Source organism: Sciurus carolinensis, chromosome 8, assembly GCF_902686445.1.
Source record: "Sciurus carolinensis chromosome 8, mSciCar1.2, whole genome shotgun sequence".
Lineage (NCBI taxonomy): Eukaryota > Metazoa > Chordata > Mammalia > Rodentia > Sciuridae > Sciurus > Sciurus carolinensis.
Genome location: NC_062220.1, coordinates 7,913,320 through 7,934,588, shown reverse-complemented (window position 1 = coordinate 7,934,588; position 21,269 = coordinate 7,913,320). Strand labels below are relative to the sequence as shown.

At 49.0% G+C, this 21,269-nt stretch overlaps 1 non-coding gene across 1 annotated transcript; it reads left to right on the top strand.

Annotated features, from left to right (window-relative positions):
* Positions 1-17,803: 17,803 nt before the first annotated feature.
* Positions 17,804-17,879, top strand: Trnaa-ugc (transfer RNA alanine (anticodon UGC)). The gene has a single exon. It is a non-coding gene; the product is annotated as a tRNA-Ala (tRNA).
* Positions 17,880-21,269: the final 3,390 nt, after the last annotated feature.

Below are 21,269 nucleotides of genomic sequence, written 5' to 3'. Positions count from 1 at the left end.
GGGGAGGGCATGGACGGTTACCGGCTGGCCTGCCCCTCTGTCTTCAGTTCCCACGCACCTGAGAGGTCTGGCATGAGCCAGTGCTGGACGGTCCCCAGTCCCCGCCTCCCCGCCCAGGGATGGAGCCAGCGGGGTTTGGCTGGATACCAGGAGGGAGCACCACATAGCCTTTCTTCTTGGATTGTGAACATTTAAGATGGTATCAGCATCTTCCCCAGCCACACAGAAGTCACAGAGGAGTGTCACCACCTTCCCCAGCCACACAGAAGTCACAGAGGGGTGTCACCACCTTCCCCAGCCACACAGAAGTCACAGAGGAGTGTCACCACCTTCCCCAGCCACACAGAAGTCACAGAGGGGTGTCACCACCTTCCCTGGCCACATAGAAGTCACAGAGGGGTGTCACCACCTTCCCCGGCCACACCGAAGTCACTGAGGGGTGTCACCACCTTCCCTGGCCACACAGAAGTCACAGAGGGGTGTCACCACCTCCCCCGGCCACACCAAAGTCACAGAGGGGTGTCACCACCTTCCCCAGCCACACAGAAGTCACAGAGGGGTGTCACCACCTCCCCCGGCCACACAGAAGTCACAGAGGGGTGTCACCACCTTCCCCAGCCACACAGAAGTCACAGAGGAGTGTCACCACCTCCCCCAGCCACACAGAAGTCACAGAGGGGTGTCACCACCTCCCCCGGCCACACCAAAGTCACAGAGGAGTGTCACCACCTTCCCCGGCCACACAGAAGTCACAGAGGAGTGTCACCACCTCCCCCAGCCACACAGAAGTCACAGAGGGGTGTCACCACCTCCCCCGGCCACACCAAAGTCACAGAGGGGTGTCACCACCTTCCCCGGCCACATAGAAGTCACAGAGGGGTGTCACCACCCTCCCCGGCCACACCGAAGTCACCGAGGGGTGTCACCACCCTCCCCGGCCACACCAAAGTCACAGAGGGGTGTCACCACCTTCCCTGGCCACACCGAAGTCACAGAGGGGTGTCACCACCCTCCCCAGCCACACCGAAGTCACCGAGGGGTGTCACCACCCTCCCCGGCCACACCGAAGTCACCGAGGGGTGTCACCACCCTCCCCGGCCACACCGAAGTCACAGAGGGGTGTCACCACCTCCCCCGGCCACACCAAAGTCACAGAGGAGTGTCACCACCTTCCCCGGCCACACAGAAGTCACAGAGGGGTGTCACCACCTCCCCCGGCCACACCAAAGTCACAGAGGGGTGTCACCACCTTCCCTGGCCACACCGAAGTCACAGAGGGGTGTCACCACCCTCCCCGGCCACACCGAAGTCACCGAGGGGTGTCACCACCTTCCCTGGCCACACCGAAGTCACAGAGGGGTGTCACCACCTCCCCCGGCCACACCGAAGTCACAGAGGGGTGTCACCACCTCCCCCGGCCACACCGAAGTCACAGAGGGGTGTCACCACCCTCCCCGGCCACACAGAAGTCACAGAGGAGTGTCACCACCTTCCCCGGCCACACCGAAGTCACCGAGGGGTGTCACCACCTCCCCCGGCCACACCGAAGTCACAGAGGGGTGTCACCACCTCCCCCGGCCACACCGAAGTCACAGAGGGGTGTCACCACCTCCCCCGGCCACACCGAAGTCACAGAGGGGTGTCACCACCTCCCCCGGCCACACCGAAGTCACAGAGGGGTGTCACCACCTCCCCCGGCCACACCGAAGTCACAGAGGGGTGTCACCACCTTCCCTGGCCACACAGAAGTCACAGAGGGGTGTCACCACCTTCCCTGGCCACACCGAAGTCACAGAGGGGTGTCACCACCTTCCCCGGCCACATAGAAGTCACAGAGGGGTGTCACCACCTTCCCCGGCCACATAGAAGTCACAGAGGGGTGTCACCACCTTCCCCGGCCACATAGAAGTCACAGAGGGGTGTCACCACCTTCCCTGGCCACACAGAAGTCACAGAAGGGTGTCACCACCTCCCCCGGCCACACCGAAGTCACAGAGGAGTGTCACCACCCTCCCCGGCCACACCGAAGTCACAGAGGGGTGTCACCACCCTCCCCAGCCACACAGAAGTCACAGAGGGGTGTCACCACCTCCCCCGGCCACACCAAAGTCACAGAGGGGTGTCACCACCCTCCCCGGCCACACCGAAGTCACCGAGGGGTGTCACCACCCTCCCCGGCCACACCGAAGTCACAGAGGGGTGTCACCACCTCCCCCGGCCACACCGAAGTCACAGAGGGGTGTCACCACCCTCCCCAGCCACACCGAAGTCACCGAGGGGTGTCACCACCCTCCCCGGCCACACCGAAGTCACCGAGGGGTGTCACCACCCTCCCCGGCCACACCGAAGTCACAGAGGGGTGTCACCACCTTCCCCGGCCACATAGAAGTCACAGAGGGGTGTCACCACCCTCCCCGGCCACACCGAAGTCACAGAGGGGTGTCACCACCTTCCCTGGCCACACCGAAGTCACAGAGGGGTGTCACCACCCTCCCCGGCCACACCGAAGTCACCGAGGGGTGTCACCACCTTCCCTGGCCACACCGAAGTCACAGAGGGGTGTCACCACCTCCCCCGGCCACACCGAAGTCACAGAGGGGTGTCACCACCTCCCCCGGCCACACCGAAGTCACAGAGGGTGTCACCACCCTCCCCGGCCACACAGAAGTCACAGAGGAGTGTCACCACCTTCCCCGGCCACACCGAAGTCACCGAGGGGTGTCACCACCTCCCCCGGCCACACCGAAGTCACAGAGGGGTGTCACCACCTCCCCCGGCCACACCGAAGTCACAGAGGGGTGTCACCACCTCCCCCGGCCACACCGAAGTCACAGAGGGGTGTCACCACCTTCCCCGGCCACACCGAAGTCACAGAGGGGTGTCACCACCTCCCCCGGCCACACCGAAGTCACAGAGGGGTGTCACCACCTTCCCTGGCCACACAGAAGTCACAGAGGGGTGTCACCACCTTCCCTGGCCACACCGAAGTCACAGAGGGGTGTCACCACCTTCCCCGGCCCACATAGAAGTCACAGAGGGGTGTCACCACCTTCCCCGGCCACATAGAAGTCACAGAAGGGTGTCACCACCTCCCCCGGCCACACCGAAGTCACAGAGGAGTGTCACCACCCTCCCCGGCCACACCGAAGTCACAGAGGGGTGTCACCACCCTCCCCAGCCACACAGAAGTCACAGAGGGGTGTCACCACCTCCCCCGGCCACACCAAAGTCACAGAGGGGTGTCACCACCTTCCCTGGCCACACCGAAGTCACAGAGGGGTGTCACCACCCTCCCCGGCCACACCGAAGTCACCGAGGGGTGTCACCACCCTCCCCGGCCACACCGAAGTCACAGAGGGGTGTCACCACCTCCCCCGGCCACACCGAAGTCACAGAGGGGTGTCACCACCCTCCCCAGCCACACCGAAGTCACCGAGGGGTGTCACCACCCTCCCCGGCCACACCGAAGTCACCGAGGGGTGTCACCACCCTCCCCGGCCACACCGAAGTCACAGAGGGGTGTCACCACCTTCCCCGGCCACATAGAAGTCACAGAGGGGTGTCACCACCCTCCCCGGCCACACCGAAGTCACAGAGGGGTGTCACCACCTTCCCTGGCCACACCGAAGTCACAGAGGGGTGTCACCACCCTCCCCGGCCACACCGAAGTCACCGAGGGGTGTCACCACCTTCCCTGGCCACACCGAAGTCACAGAGGGGTGTCACCACCTCCCCCGGCCACACCGAAGTCACAGAGGGGTGTCACCACCTCCCCCGGCCACACCGAAGTCACAGAGGGGTGTCACCACCCTCCCCGGCCACACAGAAGTCACAGAGGAGTGTCACCACCTTCCCCGGCCACACCGAAGTCACCGAGGGGTGTCACCACCTCCCCCGGCCACACCGAAGTCACAGAGGGGTGTCACCACCTCCCCCGGCCACACCGAAGTCACAGAGGGGTGTCACCACCTCCCCCGGCCACACCGAAGTCACAGAGGGGTGTCACCACCTTCCCCGGCCACACCGAAGTCACAGAGGGGTGTCACCACCTCCCCCGGCCACACCGAAGTCACAGAGGGGTGTCACCACCTTCCCTGGCCACACAGAAGTCACAGAGGGGTGTCACCACCTTCCCTGGCCACACCGAAGTCACAGAGGGGTGTCACCACCTTCCCCGGCCACATAGAAGTCACAGAGGGGTGTCCCCACCTTCCCCGGCCACATAGAAGTCACAGAAGGGTGTCACCACCTCCCCCGGCCACACCGAAGTCACAGAGGAGTGTCACCACCCTCCCCGGCCACACCGAAGTCACAGAGGGGTGTCACCACCCTCCCCAGCCACACAGAAGTCACAGAGGGGTGTCACCACCTCCCCCGGCCACACCAAAGTCACAGAGGGGTGTCACCACCTTCCCTGGCCACACCGAAGTCACAGAGGGGTGTCACCACCCTCCCCGGCCACACCGAAGTCACCGAGGGGTGTCACCACCCTCCCCGGCCACACCGAAGTCACAGAGGGGTGTCACCACCTCCCCCGGCCACACCGAAGTCACAGAGGGGTGTCACCACCTCCCCCGGCCACACCGAAGTCACAGAGGGGTGTCACCACCTTCCCTGGCCACACCGAAGTCACAGAGGGGTGTCACCACCTTCCCTGGCCACACCGAAGTCACAGAGGGGTGTCACCACCTTCCCCGGCCACATAGAAGTCACAGAGGGGTGTCACCACCTTCCCCGGCCACATAGAAGTCACAGAGGGGTGTCACCACCTTCCCTGGCCACACCGAAGTCACAGAGGGGTGTCACCACCTTCCCTGGCCACACCGAAGTCACAGAGGAGTGTCACCACCTCCCCCGGCCACACCGAAGTCACAGAGGGGTGTCACCACCTTCCCCGGCCACACCGAAGTCACAGAGGGGTGTCACCACCTTCCCTGGCCACACAGAAGTCACAGAGGGGTGTCACCACCTTCCCCATCCACACAGAAGTCACAGGTGGGTGTCACCACCTTCCCTGGCCACACCGAAGTCACAGAGGGGTGTCACCACCTTCTCCAGCCACACAGAAGTCACAGAGGGGTGTCACCACCTTCTCCAGCCACACAGAAGTCACAGAGGGGTGTCACCACCCTCCCCGGCCACACAGAAGTCACAGAGGGAAGTAGGTGCTGTAACAGCCTCTGCGTACCAGAGCCAGGAGAGCCGAAAGCAGCTGCCACCCCCAGACTTCATAATTACATCAGCTAACGAATCCCGCTTTCCCTAAGCTGGTTTGAATTGAATTTTCATCACTCATCATCAAGAGTCCTCTTCCATTATCCCATTCTCCCAGTTAACAGGTTAGAAGAATCCAAGACTCTTTAACTCTCTTCTCTCCTCCAATTTTAAATTTGTGACTGAGGCTTATAAATGCCATTTCTATAAGAGGTGCCCTCCTTCTGACTCCCTCTGTCTCCCCCACCCCCACTGCTGCGATTCAAAGAATGGCCTCCTTTGCCTTTGCAAAGACCTGCCCTGGTCTGGTAACTGGCCTCCTAGCCTCCAGCCTCTACCTAACCCTCCCAAGTACACCACGGTCAGACCCCTTTTCCTGGAGCACAATCTGATTATGTAATTCCCCGCTTTAAGAGGTGGGCCCTCTGCTTACAAAATAAGAACCAGCTATCTGTATTAGTTTGCCAGCACCACCATTCCAAAGTGCCACAGACCCGATTATTGAAACAACAGCAATTCATCTTCTCACGGTCTGGAAGTCGAAAGTCTGAGGTCAAGGAGTCAACGGGCTGGCTTCTTCTGAGGTCGTTCTCCCTGGTCTGTGCGTGAACATCTTTTCCATGTGTGCACACGGCCTTCCTTCCCCATCTGTGTCCCAGTTTCCTTCTCCTTGTCACAGGCAAACTCCGCCATGACCACAGAACTGACAAGCTCGTATCTTTTTACAACATCAGAATTTTTCGAATAACAATAAATGCACAAGCTACATGCATTTCATCAACTCTGATTCCCCGAGTCCTCGCAAGTCACTTGGTAGAGATCAACAGGGCAATCGCAAATTCTTTTATTCCATTCCAGTCTTAATCACTATTATCTATAACACTGAAGTCACACAAGGGGCAGAACTGAAAGCCACGATAGCGACCTGATTGAATTCGAGGCGTTCACAGGTAGTACTGGCTAGGAGGCCAGCATGAAGAATTTGCTTATCAGTTCGTGCCTTACGATTGTGCTGTGCAGCTAGGGGGCACTCTTTCCAATATGTTCCGTGTGTCATCTGTGACCATAGATGTGCCGAGTCTCTCTGCCTTAGCACTTGCCTTCAAAATGGAGTAACTCAGGGCAAAATAAAATGGAATCGCTCAAGGCGGGGCACAGCCTGAGGACTGCTGTCCTTCACGACTTGGAGTAACTCGGGGCACAGCCTGCTCACCACACTCTTCTAACATGGACACCAGTTACATTGGATTTGGGTCCACCCTGAGGACCTCACCTTGACTTAGATACCTCTTAATAGACCCTATCCCTAAACTCAGCCACGTTCTGAAGTACTGGGAGTTACTACTGCAGTATACAAACGTGGGCGAGGACACAATTTAGCCGTGACAATTCCTCATTCTTGTTTCTTAATATGGCTTCAAATCATCATCTTCTGCCCTATCAACCTTATCTACCCCGCTCTGCATCTGCGAAACTCTAGCAAAACGGTTCTCAGATCATCTCTGAAAGAGTCCCATTATTCTTGTCTCTGAGCCTTTGCTCAAGCTGTTTCTTTGGTCTGGAATATCATTTCTCTTTCTGTCCATCAAAATCTTTCCCAACTGGGTGTGGTGGCGCATGCCTCTGTCATTCCAGCGTCTTGGGAAGCTGAGGCAGGAGGACTACAAGTTCAAAACCAGCCTCAGCAACTTTGCAAGGCCCTAAGCAACTTAGCCAGACCCCATCTCAAAATAAATAATAAAAAGGGCTGGGGATGTGGCCCAATGGTTAAGTACCCCTGGGTTCAATCCCTGGTACAGAAAAGAAAGAAGGAAGGAAGGAGGAGAGAGAGAGAGAGAGAGGGAGACCCTTCCCGTCCTTCAAGTCCTTCGCAAAGCCCTCTCCTCTGAGCCTTCCTGCTTCTGGGCGGGACTTCCTCTGCTCTCTCCTGAGCAGGTACCAGCTGTTCTGCGTGCTGCCTCCCTAGCTCCTTTGCCTCACCCTTGCCTTGGGAGCTCGGCTTCTCTCCCATCCCACGTGGGTTTGGTGGAGCTTCCAGAGGTAGGACGTGATGCCAGGACCCCACACGCTTGGTGCTGCAGCCCGATACAGTCAGTGACAAGAGCCTGGTGGACAGGGCTGCCCTTGCCTTTGGACAACCCTTGTCCCTTGCCCTAAGGGACAATCTGTGATTTTTGGAGGGAAAGTATGTGCGTGGCAGACAGGAGGGGCCTCTCCCGGGAGGGTGGGCTGTGCTCATCTCTCCACACGGGCCGCGCCCCGGGATCTAAGAAGACAACGATGGTGGAAGCTTCCGTGCTGATCAGTGGCTGGTGTCTGGTTTCTGTCATGGTCGGTGTGTCTGGCAAGCACCCTTCAGGTGTGACTTTCTCTAGTAACTCGGGAGGGGAGGTGCTCGGGAGGGGAGGGTTTGTGCACTCCAAGCCAACTTAGTGTGTAACAATCTATAGAAGGAAGACTTCAGTGGACAGGTAATCCGTGAAAGATGGAGCAGGCAGGGGCAAAGAGAAACTTTTGAGAAGGGGGTGTCATGGGGGGCGGGGGCGGGGTATGTGCATTTTCAAGATCTTTAGATTAAGCCCCAGGATTCGTCATGATGCAAAAATCAGGGGGGACCCCAACTAAGTTTATTCTCACCTGGTCAAAAGTAGGGCTCAATACAAACATTAAAGAAAAATGCAGCCTGGCACAGTGGTGCACACCTGTAATCCCAGCACTTGGGAGGCTGAGGCAGGAGGATCATGAGTTCAAAGCCAGCCTCCGCAACAGAGAGGCACTTAGCAACTCAGTGAGACCCTGTCTCTAAATAAAATACAAAATAGGGCTGGGGATGTGGCTCAGTGGTTGAGTGCCCCTGAGTTCAATCCCTGGTATTCAGAAAAAAAAAAAAAAAGAAAGAAAGAAAAAAATGTAGACAGAAATTGTTCTTTCTTACCTGGATTGAAGACTAAGATTAACACTCCTGACATACTTATTTCTGTCTTGGTCTTATCCTCCTGTTCGACTGTAACAAGCAGGCTCTGTTCTGTCTTTGTGTCCGCTGCAACTGCCATCCCAGTTATTCATGCAAAGCAGATGCCCGATCACTGTGTGTCCAGGTCGAGTTGAACTGAATCAGCACAGATGACGAAATTGACAGCAGGGCTGGATTACCTATGGCAATGAGATATTTATTCTTGGTTTATGAAAAGAGCTCAGGACATCTTGCATCTTTCCATGGGAAAATGGAAAGGTTGCATCAGTGGTCTACAAAGATCCAGGAATCTGCATCTCTGGCGCGGTAGGGGTCGTACGACCCTCGTTATTAGAAAAATTGCAGTCTCTCCTGGTCCGGGAGCACTGAACTTCTGGAACACTGACCCACAGAATTTGAGAACTGGAAGGGACGTGATCCGTCATCTAACCCACACCCCACTCTACGCAGGGGAAACCAGAGAGCCGTGGCAATGGCCCAAAGTGAGAGGCCACAGGAGAGCCAGAGCTCGAATCCACCCCTCCCACTCTCCCCAGCTGGCCGAGGGCCATGACCCGCCCCCGTCCCCAGACTCCTATAGACCCTCAACTCTCCTGCTGCAGTGCCCACCCTCCTGGCCCCCTGGTGAAACAACCTGGATCAAGCCAGGGTTTCTGAGCTTTGCGCACCTGTGCTGCTGAGCTCTGCTTGAGATTATCAGCCAACCTCACGGGCTGGTGCCTCTCCAGGTTCGTGACTGCCAGGCTCGTGGGCCCCTGGGGCTGCAGGATCCTTCCCCGCTCCATTCCCGAGCGTCACTCCCATTACCTCACAGATTTGTCTTCTCTCCTCAAACTTCCGGCCCCACTCCCGGCCTCTCAGTCAGACCTACTGAAGGGAAGTCCTCCCACGGACAAGGCTCAGATGCCGCCACCCACCCTGCTGGTAACCCGCATCCGCTCCCATGGAACGCACACTCCTGGCTTCCTCAGGACCCTGTCCTCTGTGCTCCGAATCTTATCTCCTCTCAGAAGATTTGTTGGATCCCGTCCCTCTGTTCCATCCTTCATGTCCTTCTGAAGGATCTGCTTCTCATCAGCTCTCGAGTCGTGCCCATAGGTGGTTCTTCAGTTAAAAATCAAACAAACTTCCTGGGCCCCGAGTTCCCACGTTCTCTTCCCACAGCCTCACATCCTTCTCCGTCTCCCATCCCACCCCCAGCGTCTGGCTGTTCTCCCAGGAACTCACAGTTTTAGGTCTAACAGGGTTGTCTCAGTCTCACCTGCTGGCAGCATTGGAGCCTGTCAGCAATCCTCTTTCTGGAACATTCTCTCCCTTGATTTCCATGACTCCACGTTCCTCTGATTTTTCTGACTTCTCTAACCACATCCTTCCAGACTGTTTTCAAGCCACTTTTCTCGTTCCATAACTGTTGGTGTCCTTCGGGGGCCTTGGGCCATCTCCTCACCACCCTGAACACCGTACCTAAGTAATTTCATCTTCTTCCCCAGTTGCAATCCATGTTGGTGTCCTCCAAATCTGTATTTGTGAGCCCTGACCTGGTTCCAGACACTAGATCTATAATGTTATTGGGCATCTCCACTTGGCATCTCTAATTTGAACATGTCTTGAAGGAAAAGAAAGCAACCAGTGAAGGGCAGTATCACTGGCCCGGTCGTCACCCAGAGCTCTTCCTCTGCCTCATGACTCGCAAGTTCAGTCAGTCAGCAAATACCTGGCCAAGTCCACCCTCCAGATACCCTCAAATCAGCGCATCCCTGGAGAGAAAACTGCAGGGAGGTGCTAAACTTGCAGACCACAGGGGTTCAAATCCCAGCTCTACCTCTTGGTGATGCAGCTCCCTTACACCACGGGAGCTCATGTCCAAAAGCACTCAGGGTGTTGGAACATAGTAGACATTGGCTCTCCTTGGAGTCCTTGCTGCCTCTGACCAGCACCAGCCACCCTCCACCTCTTCCCTGACTGACCATAACAGCCTCCCATGGTCTTTCTGCTTGTCACCTGTTCCCCTCAATCTGGTCTTCACACTGCCATCAAAAGGACCTTACTGAAACCATCCACAGCGTGAAGAGGGAGCCTACAGAATGGGAGATAAATCTTTGCCACCTGCACCTAACATAGAGCATTAATCTCCAGGATATATAAAGAACTCAAAAAAACTTAACACCAAAAAAAACCCAAAAACCAGGTAACCCCATCAATAAATGGACAAAGGAATTGAACAGGCACTTCACAGAAGAAGAAATACGAATGGTCAAAAAATATATGAAAAAATGTTCAACATCACTAGCAGTTAGAGAAATGCACATTAAAACTACACTGAGATTCCATCTCACTCCAGTCAGAGTGGCAATTATCAAGAACATAAGTAACAATAAATGTTGGCAAGGATGTGGGGAAAAAAAACACTCACACATTGCTGGTGGGACTGCAAATTGGCACAACCACTCTGGAAAGCAGTATGGAGGTTCCTCAGAAAACTTGGAATGAAACCAACATTTGACCCAGGTATCCCACTCATTGGCATATAACCAAAGGACTTAAAATCAGCATACTACAGAGATACAGCCACATCAATGTTTACAGCAGCTCAATTCACAGTGGCTGAGCTATGGAACCAACCTAGGTTCCCTTCAACAGATGAATGGTAAAGAAACTGTGGTTTATATACATAATGGAATATTAGCCATAAAGAAGAGTGAAATTACAGCATTTGTTGGTAAATGAATGGAACTGGAGATTATCATGCTAAGTGAAATAAGCTAATCCCAAAAAACCAAAGGCCAAATGTTCTGTCCTATATGTGGATGCTAACACACAATAAGCGGGAGAGGGAAAATAAAAGTTCATTGGATTAAATAAAGGGGAATGAAGGGAAGGGCTGGAGATGGGAATAGGAAAGACAGTAGAATGAGCTGGACATTGCTTTCCTATGCTCACATGTGAATACATGACCAGTGTAACTCCACATCATGTTCAACCACAAGAATGGGAAGTTGTGCTCCACGTATGAATGATATGTCAGAACACTCTTCTGTCATGTGTATCTAAAAAGAACAAATTTTAAAAAGTACCTTATTAAGCAAACTTTGGTCATGTTGCTTCTTTACTGAAAAAATAACCATGGTTTCCCATTGCTCTGAAAATACGTTTCAGTGTCTGACTATGGCTTCGCAGTTCCGCTGTGAGCTGACTTCCGCGCACCTTTCCCGACTGCTCTTCTACCCTGTCTCTGCACTGCATCTCCAGCCACCCTGGCCATCTTCATTATGGTTCCTAGAGGCCGTCTCTCCTCTGGGCCTTCTCAGGGCCGGTTGCTGGGCAGGGAACACTCCTTCCCTATCTGCACCACCTGCCTGGGGTCTGCAACCTATTCTTCAGGTCTCAGTTCACCCTCACTGACTGTAGAAGATGGACTCCGTGCTTCCCCAGGAAGAAAGTACCTCCCTTCACCATCCATGAAACTCACCGCGGGGCCATCTGTGCACACTGCAGATGATGAGGTCTGCTATCCTTTAGGACTGTTTTCTTTATACTTTTTGGCTTACTGCCATGAGGTCTTTGGGAGCAGGAACTGCATTTAGTGCCCTGCTATATCCCAGGAACCTTTCCTCCAAGAGATGCTCAATAAATATTTGGTGAATGAATTAAATGATGCTGGGATATAATTCTCAACACAGATGTCAGTTTTCCAGGTAGTGGAAATTACTACAATTCATTCTAGACACTGAACACCCCAAAAACCTTAAAATAATAGAGCCTACTCTTGTTCGGTGACTCTCCCTTGAGAAACCTCGCACAGTCTCCTCTAAAGACTTCCCCATGCTCCATACCTCCTCTACTGCATCTTCCTCCCAGAGAGGTTCCAGAGACCTTCACCGAAAAGAAGTCTCTCTTCTTTCCATGGAGAGATCTAGAGCAGACCAGATCGTGGCCTACTTGAACATGAAGCAGTGACCTTAATCACAGTTGACAACTCTTCCTACCTAAAATTACCTGTGCCATCCAAGAGAGTAGTTAGTAAATTAATGCCAAATCTAACTTTGAATGGTCTTTCCCTTAATGTTTTTGCTAGAACAACTTGCAATATACGGTAATATTGTTGGTTTTAGAAACTAAGAACAGAATTTCTTTCATTTTAAAATGCTCTTTTAAAATTTCCTCCTGTAGGCTAAAAGATGAGATTCCAGAAGAGCATGTGTCAGTACCAATTATGATTAAGCTCTTATTCTTTCGGATTAATGTTTGGGCATCTTTTGAATACCCGGCACATTCTCTCTTCCTCCCCCATTCCCCCATTTCTCTTTCCCTCCCACAATCCTTGAGGGCAAAGATGTAGAGAGAGAGGGATCTTGCAATATAATCATAAGTGGAGAAAGAAGCCTTTACACATATGTATGTATAATCTCGTTATGCTTGTATATGTGCGTATGTATGTGTATATGTGTATATGTGTGTATATACAAATATATGTGTGTATATATGAAAATACTTGGTAAATGGAAATAGATGTGTATACATATACATAAATACATAAATAGTAAGTTCTGGGGGTGGGGTTGTGGCTCAGTGGTAGAGCACTTACCTCACATGTATGAGGCACTGGGTTCAATCCTCAGCACCACATAAAAATAAATAAAATAAAGGTATAAATAAATAAATATTATGTTCCAACATTTTTATTAATTAATTTCTAGGGTCATCTCCAGAAATGGATAAAATTTTCATAGGTGCATATGAACAATGTGAGTATACACACATAGTTCATATATATATTCAATATTGTATACATAAGAATATGAGTATATTAATATTGTATTCATGTTATTTATATGTATAATGTATGTGTATACTACAGAGGTACTGCTTATACATGATGTGAATAAATATATATACCCATATGTTCACATGTATTTATGAAAAGTTTGTCCACGTATACAGATGACCCCAGAAACGAGCTAGAAAAACACGTTGTGCACACTGTTTATGTCCCTACACCACCAAGTGCACGAGTGTGAATTTTTATTTCTTCGTAATCCCTGACTTTTGGGAGAAGTTGTTGGTAAACTTTTTGTCTGAACTAAATTTCACACCTTTCCTTTCTTCCCCAAACTGTCAGGTGAAACCAAAGCAGAGTGAAATGCTCTGCAGATCCGGGGACGATTCCTTGAGGCCACCTGAAGATCCCAGGGACACTCCAGGAGGTCACCTGCCCAGGGTCAGCACCTTTCACTGCACACTTCCCCCTGTCCCAGGCAGTTCCCTGCAGCCACAGCTGTGTCCTTGTCCCAGCAGACAGACAACCTTTCCAGGAGAAGCCAGGGACCTCCTTATCTCCCATTTTTACAAGAAGTGAAGAGGCACCCAGCTCTTCCTCCACTTCCCAGTGCCGGATGGTCAACAGAGACCTCTCTGTTCCCACAGGAAACTCTCCTCCCAGCCCAGCTCGGCAGGAGCGGGGCTCTTGAGCATTACTGTGAGCCAGAGACCTGAGTTTCTAACAGATTTATTCATTATTAGCTAGCTGTGCACATCACTAGTCTTCCCTGGACTTCACTTCCTCTCCATCCACTAAGGAATTTGAACTGCATCTTTATTTGCTTGTTTGTTTGTACTGGGGATTGAACCCAGAGCCATGTTTTCAGTCCTTTTAATTTTATTTTAGTTTATTTATGTATTTTTTATATATTTTTTGAGACAGGATCGCACTTCGTTGCCAAGGTTGGCCTTGGACTGGAATCCTGTTGCCTCAGTCTCCTGAATCACTGAGATTACAGTCCTGCACCACCTCACCCGGCTGAACTAAGTTATCTTTAAGCTACTTTCAGCTCTACTGTTGGATTCTAACTTTCTAAGATGTGGAGATACAGGGCCAGTTCCTATTCCATGTAGTAAAAATGTTTGACCAGTTTATTAAAGCTACGTGTCTTTTCTCGTGAATGCAAAATGAGGAGCTTGTATTTAACCGTGGTCGTGTGATGGAAAGGGAGGATCTTGTACACCTTCTCCTACCTGATCTAAGTGCAGGAAGAGGAACAAGGAGGGCGGTTTGCAGAACAGCCCATTCCATTTGAGAGGTTTGGAAGCAACAGAAATGACCACAGCTCCTCTTTCCTGACTCTGATTGGTAGAACAGACAGGAAAAGAGTCTAGGAGAGACAGTGAGAGGTGGATTACAGAAGACTCAATTCTGTATTTGTATATTTACTTTCGACTTGTTGAACCATGCATTACTTTGCACTCAGGGGGAAAAGATAAATAAGATTAGTGAAAAGTAAAATTCCCACAGTGAATTTTTATTGAGCTCCTCTAGGATTTATTTGCTCACAGGGAGCTCCCTAGTATAACCCTGCTGCTCTTCACCCCTGTCCACAGAAAAGAAAGAGAAGGTCTTAAAGTTAATGTAATTCCACAAAAGATCTCAGCCCATCCCACCCTGCAACCAGAGGAGGAAAACCGTGGCTGTTTCAGCAGGAATGTTCTCATAATCTCTCCTCCCCTGCCTTTTCTTTGGAGTGCTGGAGTGCTTATCTCATGGAACCTTGGATGTCCCCAGGGGTGTTCAGAAAACCCATTCTCTTACCCAGGACAGAAAAAAAAGCAGGAGTTTCTGCTTCAGTAAAACAAGAGTCATGGGCTGGGGTTGTGGCTCAGTGGTAGAGTGCTTGCCTAGCATGTGTGAGGCACTGGGTTCCATCCTCAACACTACATATAAATAAATGAATAAATAAAGGTCCATCAACACCTTAAAAAATTAAAAAAAAAAAAAAGTCACCATAAGAAACAAAAGGTATAACTGAAATTCATTAACCAGACTTTGAGAGAGCCTTAGCCAGCTGGCTGTGACAGTACACACCTATAATCCTAACTACAGGGAGGCTGAAGCAGGAGAATCACAAGTTCAAGGTCAGCCTGGGAAACTTAGCGAGGCCCTAATTCACCAACAAAAAAGGGTGGTTGCTATAACTCAGTAATAGGGTGTCCCTATATTCAATCCCTTGTACCACAAAAAATAGGGAAGAAGAGAGAGAGAGAGCCTTAAACAAATTTGCTCTTTGCCTACATGCTTTACTGATATCTATTAATTGTGGCAATTTTCCTTGCCATTAACAATTAATAAAGGGGGGTTAATATTACTAATGTGTTTATTATCTGTTGTAGCAGAAGCTACTACTTATCCCTGATATCTATTTTACCCATCTTCCTCTTTTTTTCATTTTATTAGCATTTTAATGGCATAAATTTATGGGTTACAGTCTGTTCATTTGATTGGATCAGTGGAGTTAACATTTGCCTTTCCTTAAACATTTTTAAAATAATCATATGTAATGAGGTAGAGCGTCTACTGCTGTCCTGTGCACAATAACTGAGATATGGGATCGACTCACATGCCTATCGTGGATGATGGATGAAGGAAGTGCTTTACCTGTCTTCTACACACAGTCCGCCTGAGGCCAAATCCAGCCTGCCCCCTGTTTATTTGTTTGTTTGTTTGAAGTGAGCCTGAGACTGCCAAGCATTTTACTGCCACCTGTTTCTATAGATAAAGTTTTATTGGAACACAGCCACAAACACTCATCTCTATTGTCCATGGCTGCTTTCCACCACAATGACACAGACATAGTTGAAGCAGAGGTCATATGGTTCACAAAGTCTTAAGTATTACTCAGCTGGCTGTTTATAGAAAGGGTTTGCCAACATTTTTTCTGTAATAGTAGAATACAGACCTTTAAGTACCTAGAAGAGAGACTGAATTTTCCAACTTTGCCTAAGCTGTGCCTAGGGTTGCCAAAAGATGCAAATGAAGCTGGGTGTGCTGGTGCCCTTTGTAGTCCTAGCTACCAGGGAGGCTGAGGCAAAAGGATCGCATATTAGAGGTCAGTCTCAGCAATTTAGTGAGACCCTGTCTCAAAATAAAAAAGGGGATGCTGGGGATGATGGCTCAGTGGTACAGCACCCCTGGGTTCAATTCCCCAGTCCACCATCCACCCAAAAAACATGTAAGTACAAATTATGAATAATTTCATCTGAAATCATGAGATGATTTTGAGAACTAAGGGCTTAAAGTGATGGACGGACAGGACAGGAAGAGCGTAGTCCTAACACAAGAAGTTCTGTACTGGACCTGGATATTCCATCAGCATGTCTAGGTAAGAAAGAGATGAATCCTTACTTTGGAATTTTTTTTTTTTTTTTAAACGAGGGATTGAACCCAGCAGCACTTAACCACTGAGCCACATCTCAGCACCCCTGTCCCTGTTTATTTTGGACAGCATTTGCTAAGTTGCTTAGGGCCTTGCTAAGTTGCTAAGGCTGGTTTTGAACTTGTGATCCTTCTGCCTCAGCCTCCCAAGCCACTGGGATTAAGGCATGCACCATCTGTCCAGCCTTCACTGTGGATTTTAAGACTCTCACAATTAAATATAATCTTCATATGTGAGAGTACATCTACTTTGAACATAAAATATAGCTAAGCTAAAAAGAATATTTAATGTCTCCTCCTCAAACAAAAACATTTGTTATCAGTATTCAAATAAAAAAGAGAGATACTATAACAGCTATTTAAAATAATTCCAGAGGGGTGGGAGGGGTGGGGGGAAGGGAAAAAAATAATGAATCAAACATCATTGCCCTATGTAAATTTATGATTACACAAATGGTATGCCTTGACTCCATGTACAAATAGAGAAACAACATGTTTCCCATTTGTATACAATAATAAAAAAAATTTTTTAAATAAATAAATAAAATAAAATAATTCCAAATAAGTGACCCCAGACCAGTCAACAGACTTGGAAGTGCTCCTTGTTCATATCTAAGCTTTATTTTTATAAGCTGTAACTTGTCAGTTCATCATCCTGTTCCTTCATTGAATGAGGACAGGATGCTATTTCTTGTGATTATAATAACTATTAAACAAAGTCATCACGCCCTAAGTAATTGAGAACGTCAAATCCAGAATGTGTGCTTTCCTAATGTGTCACCGCAAACGAATGGGCATTTGTGGGGGGAAAATCGGGGCTGTATTGGCGACGATGCATTTTTTCCTTCTAGCTGTTATTTTCTTTCTGCCTTCATCGTTAAGTGGAAAAGCTGTTCCATCACAACAGGGGAGACACCTGTGCCTGGTGACACAGCAGGTGTGGGGCACATGTTTTAACAAAACGCCTTTTTATTAATTTAATTAGCACCTGCGATCCCAGGCTAGCATTCAGGAGCCAGAAGCTCAAGCTGAATGTACACCATGTCCCTGCCCGCAATCAACATCAGCGGGGGCTCATTTTCCTCCATCTTCTTCCAGGGCAAAGCCATTTGTCATTTATTCCCGTTGTCACTCTTGGCTTGCTGCTTTCTCTGGAATTAAAAAGATGAAAATATGAGCCTTTCTAGATAGGTGGTGAATTATACGACTCTTTTGTTTTCATTTGATGAAAAAATATTTGGGGAATCAAGAATGAATCCTCAGGAGTATCATGTGAGAATCTGGGACAGTGAAAGACATCCTTGATGACTCAGTCTCATCTCCTGTCTCTCTAGAAAGCGCAGTCCCAGAGAAGTGAGGTTTTTTGGTTTAAAGTCATGGAAAAGTCCAGATTCAAAAACCACTCTTTGGGCTGGGGAGATAGCTCAGTCGGTAGAGTGCTTGCCTTGCAAGCAAGAGGCCCTGGGTTCAATCCCCAGTACTGCAAAAAAAAAAAAAAGAAAACCAATCTTTGACACAGTCCAGGCTTTTTTAGGAATTGGACGTGATTTCACCCCAAGGGGATGTTTCCCAGGGAAGGAGGATTTCCTCCTCTCAGAGCCTGTGGATGGCACATGGTTGGCAATAAACAACTCTAATCAAAGGCAATCAGAAAGGCCTATGAATTTAGTAGGCTTGTGAACAAATGCATTTGGCTCTGCTGGGAAAAATGTCTTTGATAACCACCACCCAAATATCAAGCCATTATTGCACAAGGCTTGTTATTCTCTTACTATAACTAAGTGCTCAGTAACAACCCTAAATTGATTTTTTTGCGGGGATACTGGGAATTGAACTCGGAAACACTCTACCACTTAGCAACATCCCCAATCCCTTTTTCCCCCCCACTGAAGACAGGGTCTCACTAAGTGCTTAGGGCCTCCCTTAGTAGCTGAGGCTGGCCTCAAACTCGTGATTCTTCTCCTCAGCCTCCCAAGTCACTGGGCTCACCATGTCCAGCCAAGTCTTTATTTTAATACAATTAATACAATTTAATGTTAAATAATGATTACATGACAATGGGCTGGCCAAGTTCTCCAAATCTGAACATCTGGTTCTCCTGAGCAGGTATGCACCAGCTCTGTCATTAGCATTGGCAAATGCTCCAAAAGGTTTTCATTATCAGATAAAGGGGGAATAGATGCTGAGCAGGCAAAAATAATAGATATCTCTTATAATCACGAGGTAAAATCGGTTATATTACAGCTTGAGGATATGCACTACAAAATTTCTATTCTTACCAGAAATAGATTTTGAGAAAATATCATCAAGAATTAGGGAGGGATATAGTTCAGTTGGTAGAGTGCTTGCCTTGCAAGCACAAGGCCCTGGGTTCAATCCCCAGCACCGCAAAAAAAAAAAAAAAAGAATTAGGGAGAGTCGATGATGTCGTGTGAGTTTGCCCCCTTCCTATCCAGGGCTAAGAGCTCTGAGTGCTTCTGTGGCCTCAGGCCTTCCAGAAAGGCAGCTTCAGATTAGATAACCCAACTGGTTCAGTGCAAGTCAGCAGCAGGGGTTGCACTGAGACTCTCCCCAGTGTGCTTCTGTCTTGCTGCCCCAACTTATATCCTCCGTGTAAGTCCATGTTCTTAATTGAAATTAAATGCAGAAAAATCATTAGTAAACTAATAAAAGCCTGACTTGTCACTTGGGGGAAGAAGTGAAGTTGCGTTTCTACTCATGTGCTGAGTTTCCCTGACCTCTGCCTCCTGAATCTCTGTAGTCCTTCATCGTGATACAGTTCACACCATCACACACGCTCTCATTTTGTTATTAAGATATTTGTGAGTGAGACTTTTATCCTTCTAAGCATGTTATTGGTTCCTGCATATTTGTATTTATCTCCAAAAATACTGAACCTTGTATGTGATGCATAGAATGGCCTCATTAAAATAAAATGTATTGATACAAAGATTCAACATCGAGTAATAACTAGCTACTAAAAAAACATGTTTTATGAAGGGTCAAGGGTGATTTAGTAAGCAGGATAGTAAATTACATTAAAATACTGCATCTACATCTTTGAAGCTGCCTTAAAATTATTTACTTGGTTTGAAACATTACCAATAATGCATATTCTTTTCAAACTTTTTTCCAAAGTGGTGTAATGGTAAAATGCAAGTTAACCCTTACCCTGATCAATTTGTAGTTTGTATTCATCAAGGCCAACACATGAGATTTCGCTGTAAGTAAGAATTCATGGTGACAATTCTTTCTTTGTCAGTTCTTTGGGCCCACTGTCTATGTTAAGAAAGCTAACCAAACTTAAATTCACAGAATTCCAGAAAGGCAGCTTCAGATTAGATAACCCAACTGAGCTGACACCTCGTGCTGGCTGCTGAAAGAAAGGTCACCTATGTCTTAGGACAGAGACTAAGGTGGGACCTTGATTCCAATGGAGTTTCCAAGCAGACTGTAGGAATCAGAACCCAAACAGTTGACAACCACTTAACTTACCTTTGGAGGCAAAGTCATCTTTCTGGCAACAAAATTGAAACAATTACCACTTAATCATCTTAATTGTTCCTATCACACATTAGAAAAGTCTCAAATGCTGTAATTATAGTGTCTTACTCAGCCTTTATACTACAGCTGTGCCCTCAACACACCCCCAGCCCTGCTAAAATAGCTTCTGACTACTTTCCCAGTTTGTGGGTGAGTGGGACCATTTATCTGAAGCCCTCTTCTTTTGATTTTCATTTCTCGGTCTCCTTGTGCCAGCTGCCTTCAGCAGATGGGATCGTGGCCCCTCAATAGGCAGTGTCGGTTAGGGTACCTGCTGGCTCATTTCATGTTGAATTGCGTGCATTTTTGCCTGTGGGCTTCTCTAGTCACACTTTAAATTACACCTAAATTTAACTTTAATTCTAAACATAGTCTCTCAGAGAAGCAAATAAAAACAGGTAATTAGAAGTTGCAAATTTCTATTATGACAATAATATGGAGGAACAGGAAAATGATATAAATGCAGGACTTAAGAAAGCCGAGGACAAATTCACAAATGTTGCTAAACACAACCCCCACCTCCCCCGCCAACACACAAAGGAAAACAATATTTTTAAACCATTGTCAAATTTCCTACCATCCCGTGGTCTTGTAGAATGTGCTTTTGCCTAGCTTTCTTAAAATGATAATACACCTTTAAGACTCAAACCTTTAAAGCCATGACCATCCTTATTCCAATACCTTCCAAGAGGTGTTATAATAAGTTTGTAAATGTCATTTAATCCACTCCTTAATGACTTGCAGTCATCCCTGGGAACATTGTTCCTTGCACGGCATTGTTGTTACAGGTAGCGCAGTGAGTTAGAGATGTGTCTTGCTCATTTCCTTCCCACACCACAGACGTTCTTGTTTGCCTGCTGGGTGCCAGCCATGATGCTGGGTCCTAAGAACAGATGAATGGAAGGGGCCTGAATTCAGGCTTGCTCATTCTGGTGGAACTCCAGAGCACAAGGACGCCAGTGCAAGGTCCAAGGCAAATGGCCTTGGGCAGGTCAACAAGAACCAGGTCCCGAGGGACTTTGGACTTGACCCAGAAGTATTATACGCAGGCAGTAACCTGATCAGAACCAAGGGTTCACCCTAGGGGTGTGATCGCCCTAAGTACAAAAAGTGAACAGGCACAGGTGACACGAGAGACCCCGAGAGAGTTTGGAGAAGCCTGCTCTAGCCTAAACAAGAAGTGATGCCGGCATCGGCTAAGACGGTGGAGGGTTTAGGAGGTAGAACTGACCTATGGTGTTTATCTTCAGGGTGGAATAGAGAAGGAATAGGAGGAATAGAGAATGAATAGAGAAGGAATAGAGAATGATTTCTCAGTCTCCTACTAGAGCAACT